The 11,456-nt window shown below is 46.6% G+C and overlaps 1 protein-coding gene across 4 annotated transcripts in view; it reads left to right on the top strand.

Annotated features, from left to right (window-relative positions):
- LOC137626633 (putative glycerol kinase 5) overlaps positions 1–11,456 on the top strand; it is a 512,079-nt gene that overhangs the window by 409,707 nt on the left and 90,916 nt on the right. The window lies entirely within an intron of this gene.

Here is an 11,456-nt window from a genome sequence, read left to right as displayed (position 1 = left end):
TCGAAAGCTCTTCTTAGACACGTTTGAGCCCTGCTGTTTTGGGCTCCTAGCCCTATTCGTCGGTAGTTTGGAAGAGGATTGTTTCTTTTGTGGCGGAGGTTGATAGGGCTGTCTTGTCATAACCCTCTGGAGGAGGGAGTCCTGGTTGGACTTCCTCCACCTCTCCTCCACCCGCTTGACATTTTCCGGGTCAAAGAGAGAACTCCCCTCAAAAGAAGAGTTTCTCAGCCAAGAAACAGCCTGTGGGAGATGCCGAGGAAATGTCTCGATGATTGAGTCCCATCTCTTGAGAATGTAATTCGCCCACAGGTTAACAACCCGGTGGAAGAGGAACTCGATCATCCTAGTGCCGGACAAGAGAAAGGTCTCCATCGACTTCCTTGTGGACTCACAAGACCAGTCCTAAGTCCTGATCAAGTGGCCCACAGATCCCAATCAGAAATCTAGCCAGCAAGTAGCTGGCATGGCATACTTTGTAATTTTCTCCTGGTCACTGATCTCTGAGGCCAAGTACGTGACTGAGAGTTCCGACAATCTCTCAAAGGGAATACCCCCTCATGAGAGCCTCTGTAGAGTGATTCAGAGGCAAGGCCAGAAGAGGCTTGTTCAAGGTCTCATAATACCTCCTCTGCTGTACGAATGGTGGCAAGAGGAGCTTAGAAGATGAGCCTGTTCGGAGGGAAGTAGAGGAGCCTATAGCCTGTGACACTCTTCTTTCTGGCACTCTTCAACCCCTTTGACCAGGGCAAAGCTGCACTAGCACGGGAGGATCTCTGAGTTCCATAGAATTGGTCCAAGACCATGTCTTTGCCACCCTGCAGGCACACTGATGGATCTATTGCAGGTTAACATCTGCCAGAAGGCGTGTTCCTATTCTTTCTACTCTGCGTCCGTGAGCTTAGGGGTAGTGGCTCTGGGCAAAATGTCATCCTCAAGACCAAATTGCTCATCCACCTCCGAGCTTTCATCCATAGGAGCCTGGGGTGGGTCGAAGTCATCAAGGTAAGCTGATGTGGAAGGAGAGTCTTCCATCGGCCTCTCTTGCTGAGACACAGAAGCTCTCGCTGAGGCCTTAGGGATGGTAAATACAGTCAGACTTCTTTTTACACAGGTTCTCCCTTCAAAGATTCACTTACACGCTACACAGAGAACTGCAATACTTATTAAATAAAAAATCACATTCGCAATTAAAATAACTTTATCGGTGCATTGATTTCAAATAGCCTGCGCTCTTTTACACTGGGAGTGTTACTGCGGTAAAAAAATTACAGCTATATTTGAAATAAACCGGCTTTGATTAAACTTGGTGTTTCACATAACTATATCCAATAATAATGCATGTAATATTTACATTTTAGTATCTTATTTATGAATAAAAACATACTGTAGCAAATTATGATTTTTTATTTATATTCATACTTTTCCAAATCAGTTGATTTACCCTATATAGTCCCCTGCAACCTCAGTCTTTGGATCAAATAACTCCCTTATTATTAAGGCATGCTACCGAACATTATTATTAAGGCATGCTACCGAAGGATACTTCATATTTACTAAACGAAACAATTATTACTTGATTTATCACTTTCCAATAGTTCTATTTGATATACTTCTCTCAAATTTTATTTACTTGTACTGTTGGGTTGAATCTCATAAGTTAACTGGAGTTTCATTCATGTCACTGATGCATGATATTTCATAGATTTTAGCTCTTTGGTGCTTAATTATAAAGCATTGGAAATTATTTATTGCAACTCCTTCAGTGAATATTTGATAGAGACTTTAAAGAAAAAAATTTTATTTGTTACAGAGAGAGAGAGAGAGAGAGAGAGAGAGAGAGAGAGAGAGAGAGAGAGAGAGAGAGAGAGAGAGATTAGCACGTGTATTCAAGTGCTGTGTTTTATTTGTTTCTGTAAAAGAAACAATTATCATTAAGCTATTTATGTTTTTAGTTTATGAATTAAGCTATATTTCTGTTTAAGAGAGTATAAAAATAAAAGAATTTATGGCCTTTAACGATGTTTACATACCATCTACGCCACCTCTTGTCAGAAAATGTTAACAGTCCTAGTTGAATGAAAGTGAAAGATTTTACTTACTGTAAAAATAGAATTAATCCTTATTTTTATTTTACTTAAACACATAATTACAGTATAGGGTTTTACTGAGCATATTATATGTTGTTAAGTCAATCCTTCCAAATTACAGTACTATGTAAGTAGAAAAGTCATACAATGATTGAAATACAAACAAAACAGCTTTTTTTGTTTGATTATTTTGGCTATATACGTTTTCGCACAACGTAAGTAATAATACTTTTATCATTATCTTTTAATTTTCTACCCCAATGAAGTAGAAGATGTGATAAATAATAGCTTGGTTATTGTGGATGTCAGATTGCTGAGCAAGAGACGACCTTCAGGAATTGCACCATGTTACAAGATTGCTGCATACAATGTAGGAAAATGGTTAGTGCTCGTTGTATAAGATATATACAGCACACATAGTTAATCTTAAACTGTACTGTATACATATTGCACAGTACAGAATTACAGTAATTTTGTGTATTGTAAATATAGGCTACATTTGCGGTGAGTCAAGTTGTCCAAATGAAAACAGGGAACAGTTACAGTACAATAAAGCTTTACTTTAGTGATAGTAGTATACATTACAGTAATATACACTACAGTATCATTTAGTATTATACAGAATTTTTAGATAGAAACAACTATACTGTGATAGAAACCAAGTAAAAACAAAATTAGGCAGTATTTAGTGGGTTAATTATCCAACCCTAGGCAATGATAGTTAGTTGTTAGGTTACTTTAGGTGTTAGCCCACCCTAGGGTGACCCATAATTGCGATAATTCCATCATCGCACCCGTCTTTGTAACCTAACCCTCGTGAAAAGTGAGGGTCGGCTCCCTGCGCCGGGGCAGGAATTCCTCCAAAAGAGAGGGTATTGTGGCCCTTTCTTACCTAAAAGAACGTGGGTCCTCTCTGGAAGGAGGAATCATGTCAGGCTCTGATGGGGGATTATGGTAGAATCACCTCTATCGGAGAGAGGCGGAACTAGTCCGTCATTGTGATCACCTTGTCCTCCCTAGAGGGAGACGTCGTACTCCATTTCCATTTCTTTTTCGGTTTTACTGGTGGAACTCTTGCATGCAATGGGATCCCAGGAGCTTCCGTGGTTCTTTCCTATCAGTTCTTCTTCTTGGGCGGAGAGGTGGCGGGACCTTCGAAACTCCTCCTAAGATCTGCGGGAGGAGAGGCTATGGGAAGTAGAGCAGCCAACAGTGGAATCCTTGGCATACCACCCAAGGATTGAAAACGGGGTATGGCCCCCGTAATGGCCTCCCACACTACATTAAATAGTGTGCTTAGCCATGTGGGGTCTCTATCCCTTGCTGAGCTGGGAGGAGAATCCCTTGGGTGGCCAGGAGCCCTAGATCTAGGAACCTGGAACAAAGGTTGGTGGACCCCTTACCTGTAGGCAAGAGTGGCACCGGTCTACCCGCCATTGATTTTGGCGGGTGTTAATCCCTCGAAGCAGTGGTCTGGTTCGGTGCCTCCCTCTGTCGGTCACCCTGAGCCCAATTTAGAGGGTAATGATCCCTAGGGGACATGCACTTGCAAGCCTGTAAGGGAATTGGAGCAGTTGATCTCAGGGACCAATGGAAGGGCCATTGATGGGAAGTTGAGCGGTGAGGTGAGAAGAGCTGCCTTGTGTCAGGTAGGTGCCGAGAGGGAGTCCTGCAACCTCTTGGAGAGAATCGCTGGCACTTAGCTGGAGAGCGCCTGAGAGGAGATGAATGCAGCTTATGCCACTGGCAAGGCTGGTGATTTCACCTAGAGAGAGGGTCTTTCTACCAAGAGATACAATCTCTCGCCATCTTGAAAGGTGATGGTATCTCGTCCAGAGACGAGTGACGAGGAGTTGGCAAGACCAGCTTGGCTGGGACCTGGTGACCAGTAGCAAAAGCTGAGGTGTGACAAGGCAGGTTACGCGATGCTTGAAAGTCACGCGCCACTGCTCCGTCACGTGACACTTGAAAGTCACGCGCCACTGCTCTGTCACGCGTCACTACTCCGTCACGCGAGGCTTGAAAGTCACGCATCATGCGACTCTGCTTCGTCACGCGACTCTGCTTCGTCATGTTACTCTGCTTTGTGAAACGACTCTGCTTTGTCACGCAACTCTGCTTTGTTACGCAACGCTGTTCTGTCGTACGTCGCGGCAACATAGAGAATAGTTGTCCTTCTACGAGACCCTGAGGGATCGTCGTAGCGATAGCTCAAAGGCTCAACAAGACACAAGCCCGAAGACTCCAGATCATGAGAGCTCAAAGGCTCAGCATGATGAGAGCCTGGCGGCTCAAAGTCAAGAAAGTTTGAAGGCTCAACATGACGAGACCCCAAAGGCTCAGTGCGATTAGAGCCCGAAGGCTTGCATTCACGAAAGCCCAGAAGCTTGGCACGACGAGAGCCCGAAGGCTCAGTGTAACGAGGGCTTGAATTCAGGCCCAGGGTCACGAGAACCCGAAGGCTCAATGTGACGAGAGCTCAAAGGCTCAACGAGACACAAGCCCGAAGGCTCCAGATCACGAGAGCTCGAAGGCTCAGCGTGATGAGGGCCCGGAGGCTGAAATTCATGAGAGTCTGAAGGCTCAACACGACGAGAGCCCAAAGGCTCAGTGCGATGAGAACCCGAAGGCTCGCGTTCACAAAAGCCTGGAGGCTTGTCATGACAAAAGCCCGAAGGCTCTAGGTTATGAAAACCCGAAGGAATTGCATAACAAAAACCAGGAGGCCTGGTGTCATGAAAACCAGAAGGCTCAGGGTTATGAGAGCCAGAAGGCTCAGCATAACAAGGAGTTATGAGAGCCCGAAGGCTTAACATGATGAGAACTCAGGGTCATGAGAGCCCGGAGGCCAGTGTAACTAGAGCCCGAAGGCCCAGGGTCATAAAAGCCCGAAAACAACGCAACGAGAGCCTGAGGGCTCAGGGTCACGAGAGCCCGGGGGTTCAGCGTAACAGGAGTCTGAATGCTCCGTGTCCTGAGAACCTAAAGGTTTAGCAAGACGAGAACCCGAAGGTTCAAACAGAAGTCTCCTTACCGCGGGGGGAGGAGCACGCCGAGAGTGATGAGAGGTCAGAAACTCCTCTACTCGACGAACTCCTGAGGGGGAACGTCTAGCAGGTTCCTCCGAAGAGGTAGAGTGCTCAGTCATAAGCTGGTCCCAATTTTCCTCTCGCATGCGAGAGAGATTTCCTCCCGAAAGAGGACATTGCCTAGGACTTTGCTTTCCCCCAGCCCTAGGAGGAAAAACGTAGTCTTTGGTGTAAGTCACAAGCTGATCACGATTTCTCTCTAGTGGACGAGAGAAATTTCCTCCCAAAGGCAAGATCCCGAAGGAGGATCTTACCTCGGACTTTGCTTTCCCACCACCCTAGGGGAAGAAGCATAATCCTCGGCGTCAGCCACGAAGGACCAAAAGTCCAACTAACGGGCAGCATCCCAAGATGGTCTGGGACTGTGCCTACAGGGGAAGGCTCCACCTTTGAAGAAGTATAATTGCACTTCCTCTCAGTACCCAACTGAAGGTGTTCAAAAAGAACTTCCTTCAAATGGAGACCATAAATACCCAGCGAAGGCCACATCTGCAAAAGGTCAGAGAATGCACAGGGACTTCCTGGGGGAAGGAGCAAGATCAAATCACCAGGCGAAATAGTACTGTCCTTGGCCAGTACTGCTCCTCCACCAGAGATGACTGGTGGAGGAGCAGCTTTGGGAAGAGATGGGTGGGTGGGTCAAAGAAGAAGCTTCGGGAAGAGATTGAGGGCTCAAAGAAGAAATCCGCGATTTATTCGACTTTGAGGAAGACCTTGAAAGAGAAGAATCTAGCTTAGACTTCTTCTTTTTCCTGCATTTAAATCTTTCCCACTGGGAGACAGACCGCTCCCGACATATATTACAAGTGTTGTCTGATCATAGCGTTAGCTCCGGCAAGCCGGGCACAGCAGATGAGGGTCCATCTGAAGGGCAGACATGAAGGTACCGCAGTAGCAGCCTTCGCGACTAGGAATATGTATGACCAAAGAAGGAAACATACACACCTGAAAAGAGAAAGAAAAAACAGAATTATTCAAAAAACAAGGAGAGAGCGGCAACGTCTACACTCTACCGAGCCAAATGCAAAGGGGTTGCTCAGTCCAGGTGTGGGAGTGAGCAGGGTAGCCAGCTACCCCTCACCCTTCTGTCTTTCAGCTATGCCAAAAGTAATATCTCCTATAAATAGGCAAGGGTTTGTATAGTGTCGGAACAAACAAAATTTTAACACTTATTAACATATTATGTACTGCTCGGCCAGGCTACACTGTTGACCAAGCGTTTTGTCCATTTTATGTGGCCAAAGAGTACATCTGTATTTAAAATAACCAGGATTTTGATAACACTGATGTTTCACTTAACTGTATCCAATAATAAGGATTATAATATAAACATATTAGTACTGTATCGTATTGTGAAATACTGTGAAAAAAACAGCAAATATAAAGCCTATCCATTGTTTACTTTTGTAAAGTAATTTAAATTTCCATTTACCTCTTCCTAATCAGGTGATTAAGGTAAACTACTTAATTATTTTTTTCTCTTGCTGAATTAGAGAATTATTACTTGAACTATTATTTTTATTTTACCATATAAAGATACTGTATATAGTATTTAGTAAAAATACTTTTCTCATATTTTGTTTACTGCTAATTTTAATGGTATATCAAAGTTTAGAGGTGTTTCATTCTTGTTGGCAATGAACAATTATTTGAAAGTCTTTACCTTTACGAACTTAAGAAAAATTTTTCTTCCAATTCTTAAAGCAGTTTTTGATTAAAAATAGGTTACCTTTTCATAAACCGTAAAAGGTATAATGTAATAATATATCAGTTGTATTCTACTTAATGTAATATGTAACAACTACAGTACTCTTTTACTATCATATAAAAGTTTAAATGCAAGCAAAATAGCTGTTGCTATCGGAATCCGTTGTTCATAACAAAACTACTGTTTTTCATTTGGTAATGTATATTTCTTAGCATCACTAAACGGATTTTGAGTAAAGCGAAAAATCTATTTTTGGGTGAGATAGCCATGTCGTCCTGATGGAAGGTTCCTTTAGGTAGCCTTTCTAAGGGATATTTGCTACAGTGATACTCTCAGAGAAATAAACCGAAGGTTTCCAGAATTCTAACTCCTGGCGCGATTCATCCATAATATAACTTTAAGGATGCCGCATAAAATCAGGAGACATATTTTTTAGATATGACACATAGCAATCTTACCCCGAATAGATTTAACTCTTTGAGGGGGAAGAGTGGCGAAAGAAGGGGGTGCTGATCTAGGTACCCGGTGGACCTCCTATCCGCACTACTAACGGCCACCATTCCTTTACTTGTGTTTAAGCAGGAATAGCCGCAGATAGAGTAATTTCGGGTGGGGTCAGCAAAAAGGGTGGGTCCATCAGGACGGCATGGCTATTTCACCCAAACATAGATTTTTCGCTTTGCTCAAAATCCGATTTTTGGGCTCGGCCATGTCGTCCTGATGGAAGCATACCAGAGAATTAACTTGAAAGTACTATATCTGTGGGTTTGTATAAGTGCCTTCTACCTTGAATGTGGTCCTTATCTGGTCTCTTAGACCTGTATATGACATTACCATTATCTGTCATTTCCACTAAGCTTGGAACTGGCTTAGGGCTTCCTGCCCCTACAGGAAAAGTGTCGACATTGACAGTAAGGATTCAAGGCTTAATTTTCCGTAGGGACGGAAGGTAATACTTAGAGATTACCTTTCACATACCCTGGAAATCTGTACTCTGATTTCAAGTTGGGCCCTTCTAGGGTTTAATTAAAACTCTAGTACGCTTTATTCGTCTGTAACTGAGATAGCAGCAATAAGACGCAAATACGTTTAGTATTTCTACCTTGCAACTAGATTATCAAATGTAGTTACAATAGGGTATGAATCTGGTCCCGCATTGAAAACACATCAGGGTCCATATTTTCTCCTGTCGAAAAAATATGTAATTTCATCGAAATGATGCCACTCTATGGAGATGTGAAACCAAATCTGACTGACTTGTACAGATTTTGGGAATGCACGAACACCGTGACGCAACGTTCACTTGGCACTGGTGTTATTGGTCATGTAAGGACAGTGAGACAAGCATCACCAAGATCAACTGATACTTTATTCGAATGTGCATAGGAGTATATTACAAGGTGCGGACGGAAAGGTAGGATGACGCTGGCGCCAAATCCGATTAAAGTGCCCGCCAAAATATATGTGTTTTCTTACACTTACATTTATATGAATTATGGGTTAACAGAAACATGTTATGAAATGATACATATGTCGAAATGTAGCTCTGGTAGAGCGGAATATATATACATGGCAAACCACAGTGTGGCGAAAAGAGAATTTAAATAAATAAGTAGTTTGTCGATTTTCTGGACGACGAAGGGATCGGTGTCCTTACAAGTACTCCCCCCCCCAAGACATCGGGCGGCGTAGATGGCTGATGATCAATCTTCGTATCTTTTCGGGCGTCGGAGGGTTCCTCTTGTTCTTGAACGGAGGGGCGCGCTGGCGATCGGTGTAAGGATCTCTTCCTCTTGTCGTCGTTTGATGATTTTTCTTTCGTTGGGCGGCTTGTTTTGAGGCGGAACTCTGGCTCTGCCAGGTCCGGCGGAGGCGGTGTCGCTTCCTTCGAGAAACGCTGGTTTCACGCGGTCTATTGAGACCCAGTCCTCTTGGCCATGGACGTCGAGAAGGAAGGCTTTCATTGTCTTTTTAATTACCTGGTAGGGACCTCGATAAGGTCTAGTCAGTGGTTGTCGATGAGCGTCGACACGGACGAAAACGTACCTGCAGTCATCCAGGCTTTTTGGCTTGAAGTGCTTGGTTCTGTCCTGGTAAGTTTTGAGACACGGCCTGAACTTCCTGGCGATGTCCCTTAGGTGATCCAGCTGCGTGTCGTCGGTTGATGAGGGAAAGAATTCGCCAGGAACTGCGAGCGCTTCCCCGTAAACCTTTTCGGCGGGCGAAGGTTCGCCGTCTGCGCGAGGGGCGGTGCGAAGGCCGAGGAGTACCCAAGGAAGAAGGGATTTCCAGTCCCCGTCGGTGCAGCTCGCCATCAGGGACGCCTTGAGGGCGCGGTGAGTTCTTTCGACCATGCCATTTGCCGCGGGGTTGTATGCCGTGGTGCTGTGGAGCGTCGTCCCCGTCAGGAACGCCGAACCTGCTCACCCAACTTGAGTCGTAGCTTCAGTCATCGGCGATGCCTCCAACCACCTCGTGGAGCGATCGATGATCGTAAGTAGGTAGCGAGCAGATCCAGAAGGGGGCAATGGTCCCACGACGTCGATGTGTATATGGCCGAAACGTCTTTTTGGCTGGGGAAAATCGCCTACCCCCGATTCGGTGTGACGGCTGACCTTGCTTGACTGGCAGTTGATGCATGACTTTGCTCATTCCCGGGCGTCCTTTTTTATCCCTGGCCAGACAAACTTTTCAGACAGAAGGCGAGCGGTGGTGTTTCCTGAGGGGTGTGAAAGTCCATGGATGATGCCGAATATTTTCCTTCTGCAGGAGGCTGGTACCCAGGGACGTGCTGGTGTCGCAAAGAATAGTTACTCCTGCTGGTCCGAGGGGAATCGCACTTATCTTGAGCGCGGATGGCCCCGTCAGGTGATCCTGTGCTTCTCGGTCTGTGCGTTGTTCGGTTGCGAGATTGGCGTAGTCGATTCCCAGGTGGATCGCGTCAATTTCAATCCTTGAAAGGGCGTCCGCGACTGGGTTTTTCTTTTCTGGGACGTAACGTATGGTGCACCCGAATTCGGCGATTGATGCGAGATGACGTTGTTGTCGGGAGGACCATGCGTCCGTCGATTTCGTGAAGGCGTGTACGAGGGGTTGATGGTCCGTCGCGATTGTGAAGGGGGTACCCTCCAATATGTGCCTGAAGTGGCAGACGGCGAGGTAGACAGCGAGGAGTTCCCTATCGAAGGTGCTGTATCTTGTTTCGGCGGGTTTCAATTTCTTGCTGAAGAATGCCAGCGGTCGAGGAGAACCATCGACGAGTTGCTCTAGCACAGCCCCACAGGCGACGTTGTTGGCGTCGGTCGTTAGTCGCAGGGGCGCGTTGTCGTCGAAATGAGCCAGGGTGGTGGCATTCGCAAGGGCATCCTTCGTCCGAGCGAATGCCTGTTGCTGGGGCAAACCCCACTCGAGTTTTTTTGCTTTCTTTCAGGACGTCGTCGAGGGGTGACAGGGTTTGTGTGATGTTGGGGATGAAGCGCCTGTAGTAATTGACCATTCCCAGGAACTCCTGAAGTTGGCGGATGGTCGTAGGCATTGGGAACTTCCTGATGGCGTCGACCTTGGTTGTCATGGGTTTTACCCCGCGCGAGGATACGCGGTGACCAAGGAAATCCACCCCCTCCGCACCGAACGTGCATTTGTCGAAGCGTACGACCAGGCCGTTCTCCTGTAGGCGTCTGAGGACGGTGCGGACGTGCCCCCGGTGTTCCTTCTTGGTTTTCGAGAATATCAGGATGTCGTCGACGTAGCAGACGCAGAAAGGTAGGTCACCCAGAATGCTATCCATTAGTCGTTGGAAGGTCGCCCCGGCGTTGCGTAGACCGAAGGTTGAGTATGCGAAGGTGTAGGATCCAAACGGCGTTACAATGGCAGTTTTCGGGATGTCTTCCGGGAATACGGGGACCTGGAAATAAGACTTGAGGAGGTCCATCTTGGTAAAATACTTTGCGCCGTGCAACGCGTTCGTTAGGTCCTGCATGTTGGGCAGCGGGTAATGATCGGGCGTTGTGATGAGGTTGAGGCGCCTGTAGTCGCCGCAAGGTCTCCAAGACCCGTCCGGCTTTTTAATCATGTGCAGGGGTGATGCCCAGGGGCTCGATGCTTTCTTACAGATACCCATGCGTTCCATGTCCTCGAAGGCGCGTTTGGCATCCTTCAGTTTCTGGGGCGGGAGGCGGCGGAATTTGGCGTGAGTGGGAGGTCCTGTCGTTGTGATGTGGTGGTAGATACCATGCTTGGACGGGGAACCTGGCGAGTGCCGGAGCTCGGGCTTGAAAACCTCGGGAAATCTCGTAGGAGGTCGGCGTAGGGGTGCGTCGTTATGGTGGATACGGACATTGTTGCAGGGCCGTGTTCTAGGGCGCGGGACTGGCAGGTTCCCGTGTCGATGAGACGTCTGTTAGCGACATCGACGAGGAGTCCATGGTGGGCGAGGAAATCCGCACCGAGGAGGGGGCGATTGACGTCGGCGATAGCGAAGGGCCAAGAATACGAACGGCCCATGATAGATATCTTGAGGGTCTTGTTCTTCTGAAGGATCTTAGCTTGTCGAGGACTCTTAGCAGGAGGATG

Source organism: Palaemon carinicauda, chromosome 2 (assembly GCF_036898095.1).
Source record: "Palaemon carinicauda isolate YSFRI2023 chromosome 2, ASM3689809v2, whole genome shotgun sequence".
In the NCBI taxonomy this organism is placed as follows: domain Eukaryota; kingdom Metazoa; phylum Arthropoda; class Malacostraca; order Decapoda; family Palaemonidae; genus Palaemon; species Palaemon carinicauda.
The sequence above is the reverse complement of the archived record's forward strand: the minus strand, read 5'-3'. Positions and strand labels throughout refer to the sequence as shown.